The 8218-nt window shown below is 34.2% G+C and overlaps 1 long non-coding RNA gene across 1 annotated transcript; it reads left to right on the top strand.

Moving 5' to 3' along the window:
- The first annotated feature begins 227 nt into the window (after positions 1 to 227).
- LOC116169036 lies at positions 228 to 1459 on the top strand. The gene is made up of 5 exons (XR_004144894.1): positions 228 to 294; positions 347 to 799; positions 860 to 1030; positions 1083 to 1275; positions 1327 to 1459. It is a non-coding gene; the product is annotated as an uncharacterized LOC116169036 (long non-coding RNA).
- The last annotated feature ends 6759 nt before the right edge of the window (positions 1460 to 8218 follow it).

Genomic DNA, 8218 nt, shown 5'->3' with positions numbered 1-8218 from the left:
TAATGGGGATATATGACCCATCAATGCAACCTAGTGCCACGGGCTAAACACACAAATAAACCCTTGGTATAAGTTATCAGTCTTCTGGCGAAGGGAAAATAAAATCGTTGCCGGCTGCTATGCAGAGAGGGGAGGTTCGTGGGTATTTAAGGGCGCCAGAAGCGGAAAACGCAACGATATGTGGCAGATTCTGTTCCTGCTTCAGAGAACAGGGTGTAGTCGATGAAGCCGGAGACGGTACTAAACTCAGGGGAGGTAGACACACACACATAAAATAGCACAAAATTCTAGGAGGTAAATCAAGATTTATTTAGATTAATCAGTCGGATAATTGTTAGGATTTTAGGCTGCGCAAGAAAGATTAAACACAAATCAATAGGTACAGTTCAAAAGAAAAAAAAATTAAATTAAATTAGCCACCACAAGAACAGTGTACTCGCTCGGGGCGTTAAGGCGAGTTAAATGACGTTTGCCAAGGCCAGGGTTATTGATAGCGCTACCGGGATAACTCCTCAACCACACTTACCTTACCTAGGTATACTACTGTAAATATATAATGTCTTGTGATATGCTTTACAACCAAAATTAAAATGTATACATACTGACTGGTAAGTATTTCAAACGTTAAAAATAAATTACTTGAATGCCGCCAAAATTTGACTGAACCATAACCTCCAATTAAAACATAACCTCAAATTATACAAGTTTAAATACTGTCATAAAAAAACACAAAAAAAACAACACAGCAGGTTCAGGGGAACTAAGGAAAGAAACGGAATGAAGGATAGCTTAGAAAGAGGTAAGTAGGATAAGATTAAGATCAGAATATGCTCGGTGAATGCCCTGTTCTTTATTTCAGTACTGAACGATAATGTTGGACAGCACACACACGACAGCTGACCTTTGGATTAGCTGAAGATGTAGGGGACTTGCCAGCGCAGTAGTCCGGAATAAGAGTGCGGTGAACGGCAAAGGTGACGATGGTTATCCGCCACTCGGATGGTATGAAAGGGAATCCTCCAACACAGATGTAAGTACGGTATGTAATTGCCTCGACGGTGCGTGTGATCTTGATCTTACAGACGACGACAAAAATAAGGTCCTTAACGGGACAACAATGCTCGAAGGCACAATCAGATAGAGATAAAAGCTAAAATAAGGATAATTTGAATACTGTTACACTATAGAAAACATACCTCTACGATGTTAGGCGAGCTTTAAGTGAATGTGTTTGTTGATCCGCAATAGCGTAGAAAATTAAATACCAAAAATACGGTACGTACTTAAATATTTCTTTACACCAAATCCCTCGAAATCCTTCTACAGAAACTGGTAATATCGCAGTAAAATGAAGAATTGGTGGAAACACATGTATGTCGACAAAATGTCTTCAAGGAAGTGCAGAGTACAATTGATAAGAGCAACGTGAAAGGAAAAGTGATAATAGTTATCAGTAACAGGAAATAGTAATACAGAAAGGTGAAAGTTACTAAATTTGAATTTGAATTTTAGGTAAACAAGAATGAAGAGTAGAATAAAGTATAGCAGAGTAAAGTTAAGAGTTTTAAGATTAATTAGAATTCGTGGGTAGTACGAAAAATCCGTTACACTAGTACATTTGGAATACCCGCAAATTCAAAATATTTCCTTCCACTGTCTGTTGCATTATTATTGTCTACAAATTTCTTATATTTCTTTCTAGCACCCTCCATCGATTTAGACAGTTATTCGGAGTCACCGGAATACCGTGCTTATTAAATTCATCCGCTATGATTTGCCACAATTATTTTGCATTTTTTACTTGCATGGTCCCAAGTTTCTTGCTATACTTTTCATATAAATCTATTAACATTTTCGTTTGATCTGCACCATTTGAAATCCTGTTGCGTTGTCCTACTATTAGATTCTTGCGATAGTTCTGGACCAATGGGTGCAAGCACAATTATATATTCTTGGAGAGCTAAAATTAAACATATTTAATTAATAATTAAATATTAATATATTTATACGTCGTTGGAAAGCTCTGAAAAAATGCTTTCCAACCATACCAAATAGCATTACATTTAGGTTAGTAATTGTCGTGCAAATCAAAAAATAAACATGGAAAATCGTATTTAACTTGAACTTCCAAAGCCGACTCGACAGCAACTCATTTTTGATCTCCAGTTATAATCTATTCTCAAACTCTTGTCGAACCTTTCCTATGTTGGTTTTGCAATATTTCGACATTCTTGAATTATTCTCTGTCTTAGTTCGTCTAATGTTCGCCGGTTGCGTTTTAAATACGACAGATTTCAAATGTATCATATTAGTTTATTTTTTGATTTGCACGATAATTACTAACCTAAATGTAATGCTATCTATTTGGTATGGCTGGAAAGCATTTTTTCAGAGCTTTCCAACGACGTATCACACATGGGGGGTCACTATTTAAGATTTAAAAGTTGGGGTGGCTGGGGCGCAGGGGGTTGGAGGGGGTGCGTCGCCAACTATGTCATTGTGATTCCCCCTCCGAATTAGCGAAACGGATTTTGATTTTTTTTAATATCTCGTTTATTTACTAACATATGGGGGGTGGTAAGTTTTCAAATTGTCACCCTGTATATAGGATTTGAAGAGTTCACAACATCCCGAAAACAACACTAGTTGATCAGAGGGCGTCGTGGAAAAAAATCGTCTTCATACGGTCGCGCTACAGCAATTCCTCTGGAAGAAGAAAGTTGGCCGACGGGTTATGTTACATGGAACGCCAAGGGTTCGGCTTATCAAGAAAAGAAATTCTGCTTATTCTTGGTGAATACGTCAAGTCAAATAACGTCACGACCCCATTCAAAGATGGAATTCCATCAGAAGATTGGTTTCTAGGGTTTAAGGAACGTAACAAATTATCAATAAAAAAGCCACAAAGTGTGGAATTTGCAAGAAACACAATAAATGATCCTTTTGTGATTATGGGTTATTTTTCACGGTTGAAAGAAACGATTGCAGATCTTAATTTAATGGACAAGCCAGAGTAAATAGGGAACCTTGACGAAACGTCATTTTGCACTGACCCATCAAAAACCAAGGTAGTGGGAAAGAGAGGTGAGGCATCCACGAGAACAACTAGCTCTCCAGGCAGGGAAAATATTAACAGGTAGGAAAATATATTTGGGACCGATGGACCGCGCCGGTGGCTACTGGTTACCCCAGTAGGTCATATGCAGCAACAGATAATGGATGGATGCAGACTGATGTCTTCACAAATTATTTTAAAACATCTTTTCTGAAGGCAGTGGGAAACGAGAGGCCTCAGATTCTCATATTTGATGGGCATAGCACTCATCTGAGCCTAAATCTGTTAGAGACAGCAAGAAGTGAGGGTATACATATCATCAAGTTGCCTCCTCATTCTAGCCACCTTCTTCAACCGCTCGATCTCAGCGTGTTTAAAGGCCTGAAGAACTTCTGGGATGAAGTTCTAGTTAAGTGGCAGCGTAAGAATATTGGCAAGAAGCTTCCAAAGAGTATTTTCTCCAAAATAGTTGGAGAACTATGGTTAAACACGAATCCAGAGATAATAACGAATAGATTTACAAAAGCAGGGGTGGTACCATTCAACGATGAAGTTATCCCCAAAGAACAGTTTCACCATGCAATTTGGAAGAAGTGGGAAGAAGCAGAACGGTTAAAGATTACACTGAAAAAATTCTAGTACGTATTTTTGATTAATACGTTTCATTAGGTAAAATTTAATTGTTGGTATTAAAAGTTTGTTGAATATATGAAAACGTACATAGCTCATAAATAAATATGATTTGTAAAATTGTTAATATTATGAATGCGTTTTTATTAAAATAAATTCATAGATCAATATAATTTATTTATGAATATAGTAACCGGTACATTGGCTCTAACAATTAAATTTATTAACGTTTGAAAAAGAAACATTGATTTTAAGAGAAATTCCATTATTTAATGACCCTTAATTCGTTATTTAATTAATTTCCTCCAATTAATTCTTTGGTCCATAATAATGTTAGTAAACCAATTAAATGGATAATCTATTTGATAAAATATTTAATGCTCCTATAAACGCTTTCAATATTTTGACACAAAAAGTTAATTGTTCCTTAACATATTACGTTGTGTCAACAAACGTTTCATTAATGTAGTGAAAAATTCCAAGAAAAAAATTGTAGCGGGAACCGACCGTGACCGAGTCGTCTTCCCTGACACACCGGCCCGTTCCGATTCTATGAGGATGAGGATGAGATGTATTTATTTGTATAAAGAACAGTGCAGAAAATAATTCCCGGTTGTTAATTATTTGTGTTTTGACATTTTTGTGTAAGGTTGTGAGTAAATATTCACTATTCGCCTGCAGCAGGTGTTCTCTTGGTTATGTGAGGATCACGGAAAAAGCGATAAGTACCTATCAAAGAATTAAGTTTAAGTAAGTACCCACTTATATAGGTATTTGTATTACGTAAACATGCTTTGTTACATTTGCAAGAATAATTTTCAAACATTAAAGCTACTCATTCGGCATTTTAAGGAAATTCATTTCTTGCAAGTATACGACACTTACAGGTGTTGTGAGCGCGGTTGTGAGCAGAGTTTTTCATGCTTAGAAGTGTTTAAGAAACATGTTAACCGTAAACATGAAAAGGTCTGTTCACAACCAGCTCCTGCAAATGTAATTGAAGTTCTTCCTGCTCCTGCATCTGCACCTGGTGTGCAATTGCAAATAAGTACATATGAAGGTGACATGAGTGACGTGTCTCACACACGTTACAATGAAGATATTTCGCCGAATGTACCAGAAAAGTTTGATGTTGAACATTCAGTTAGTACAATGTGCGCATTCGTTAGGGAGTTCGTCCTTCGATTACACAATAATAATAATTTTTCACGTAAAGATGTCATAAATATTCAAGAAAGTACAAAAGAGTTGCTTATTGAACCTCTTATGAATATTTTTATTACCTTTGCAAATGATAAGCTGCAATCAAATACTGCGGTTTATAATGATTTCCGTACTCTGATTTCTAACTTCAGGGATCCGTTTAAGGATTATAATAGCGATTATGTACTTTACAAAACCCTTAGAGTTCAGGGTTATTTAGAAAATGTGCAGGAATTTATTATTGATGAACAGACACGCGCTGTGCATCGTCTTGGAAGTCTAACTTATGACGATAAAAAAAGTTTCAGGAATAGTCATGCCACTAAAATTTCAATTCAAACAGTTCTTTGAATTAAACTGCCATATTACTCGAGTATTAAGAGAAATGGACAACTTAAGTCGTAGTTCGAAGTTTACTAATTTTATTCAGGGCGAATTATGGAAACAGAAGAAAAAGTTGTACCCTGATAAAACGCTTATCCCATATTTTCTGTACCTTGATGATTTTGAGATTAACAATCCGTTAGGGTCTCATGGCAATGTTCACTCTGTTTGCAACATTTATTACTCATTTCCCTTCCTGCCAGTTCAACAGTCCAAATTAGAAAACGTGCATTTTGGGGGTTGTGTTAAATCCATTGATGTAAAGAAATATGGAAACGAAAAATGCTTTGAATATGTTGTTAATGAACTTCGATTGTTAGAAATTGAAGGGATAGAATTAAAATATGACGGCAATGCTACAATACGGGTTTATTTTATTTTAGGACTAATTCTTGGTGACAATCTAGGATTAAATTCTTTCCTTGGATTTAGTAAGTCATTTTCGGCAAACACATTTTGTAGATTATGTCGGGCCTGTAAAGCTGAAACACAAACAGCAATTGCCGAAGACGAACAACTTCTACGTACTATTGAAAACTATAATGCCGATTTAGACACCAATAATTTCCAGGAAACTGGTATTCATCATGAAGCCGTTGCTAATAAAATACCGTCTTTTCATGTAACGCAAAATTATTATGCAGATGTGATGCATGATTTTTTTGAGGGAATTTGTCATTATGACTTATGTCATGCCATTAAGTATTTTGTCACAACTGTGAAATTCTTCGATTTAGAGACGTTAAATTTTCGAAAGTCGACATTTCAATATGGACCTACAGATATCGATTATATATCAGGTGAAATTAAAAGTTTACATTTGGAAAAGAAAAAGCTGAACATGTCAGCTCGTGAAATGATGACTTTTATTATGTACAATAAAGACTTCATCCAATTATTTAATGATACACTCAAGCCCAAATTCCATAACCTTGTCCATTATCCTAGAATAATACGACAATCAGGTCCGCTTCGGAATATTTGGTGTTTTAAGTATGAAGCTAAGCATAAGCCGTTTAAAATTTATACACATTGCATTACATCAAGGAAAAATGTGTGTGTTACATTAGCAAAGAAATTTCAATTAAAATTCGCATACCAGTTGGCCCAGCATAGTAAGGAAAACAGTGACTTTTTAAAAACTAATGAAAAGGACAAAGTGGTTGAGGAGAATTACCGAAATATTCTTTACAAGTATCCAAATTTAAACAACAATGAGAGCCTGAAGTGTTACACGCGTGTTTCTTACAACAGTGTGAACTATAAATCAGGGGATTACATAGCCAGATTTATTAAAGGTGACATAGAATTGCACAAAATATTTGAAATCCTTATTGACACATCCCACAACCTATTTTTTTTAACTCGAAAATTAAAACATATTCAATATGATGATCATTTTGTCTCTTTCGAGGTTGATCCTATTCCCTTATCAGACTTTGTTATTGTTTCGTCAAATGAGTTGTTGGGCCCACCGGTTCATTTAGTAAATACTTCTAAAGGTATGTTTATTCGGTCTAAGGAATATTATCATGCTCTTTAATCTCAATGCATGAACCCTTATGTTTGCCGAAATTCCACTCAATTGTTATACATATACAGGATGAGTCAACGTAAACTTTCATACCTCGTAACTTTTTTATTTGCAGATTTTTTTTTATTTGATATACTTATTAAATTTTATTTTTTTAATAAAAAGGTGTACTTTATGTAGACATGCGAGGGCATAGGTATACAGAGTGTTCGGAAAATGCCGCACCATTTGTCTGCCACGAGACAAAAAGTTATCTTTAGGGACCGGAAAAAATGTTTATAAAAATCTTTGCTGCCAACTTGATGAGGTGTTCCCTACACCTCATCAAGTTGGCTTTTTAAGAAAAATTATTTTTACAATTTACATTTGAAATTCGATTCCACACGATTCCACATAAAGAGAAGCAGCTGTTCTTATTTTTAATTGAGAAAAATGTTCACAATTTGTTAACAATTTTGGCGAAAAATTAAAATTAAAGAATATAATTTGGAAAAAAAAATTTAACAGAATATTCCCGGTTCCTATAGATGCATTTTAGTCATCTCGTGGCTGGTAGATGGTGCGAAAATTTTTCGAACATTCTGTACTTATAAGAAGCATATTTTTCATTTTTCTATCAAGGAATTTAAAAAGCTCAAGTAGAAATTTTTTTTAACCTTTACTGGTGCTTGTTGAAATTTGAGAAACTAAAATACCCTCGAAAATACTATTAAGTATTTTACATTTTCGAAAACAGTTAGTTTTTTTATAGAAAATATTGACAAACAAAGGTATTTTTAAGGTAAATACTCACACTAAGAACCTTGACTTCTCCGTAAATCCTAACTTAAATTAAAAATAATTTTCAAGGAACTGGTGATACTTATTTTGATTTCTTGGATTCTCTACAAGAACGATACCTATCTAGATGTCAAAAGTTTGAAAATGATTTTTCTTTACGTTTTCATACGTTTTTCTTTTTTTTATTTTTCATCGATTTACAGTTGCCCAGAAGTTTATTTGGTACAACAATTAACAATCAAAGTTCTAGGCAAATGAAAATCGTAGGTAAAATTGCACGATTGATCATATACTGTTTCAAAATTTATGAAAGAAGCTAGTTCTCCTACTTTTAAATTTCTGTTTTACGTCGTTATTTACCAATTTTTTTCCTTTGTTTTGTTTATATCTAATATTTGTCAATTAATTTGAAAGATAACTAGATAAAGTGCACTGTTATATAATTTTTATGTATTTTATTCTAAATCATTTTGTATAAGTATCGTTTAAATTCAGTGCTTATATTTTTTCTTATTTAATTTTGTATGCACTAGGCAAGTGCATACAAAATGAAATTAAAAAAATTAAATGAGGCACATTTCTGTTTAAAAAAAATCTATCTACCATAATAATAATTTTTATTAGTTATGTAA

The sequence above is a fragment of the Photinus pyralis genome, unplaced genomic scaffold (genome assembly GCF_008802855.1).
Source record: "Photinus pyralis isolate 1611_PpyrPB1 unplaced genomic scaffold, Ppyr1.3 Ppyr1.4_LG1, whole genome shotgun sequence".
Lineage (NCBI taxonomy): Eukaryota > Metazoa > Arthropoda > Insecta > Coleoptera > Lampyridae > Photinus > Photinus pyralis.
This window is presented reverse-complemented; position numbering and strand designations above follow the sequence as displayed.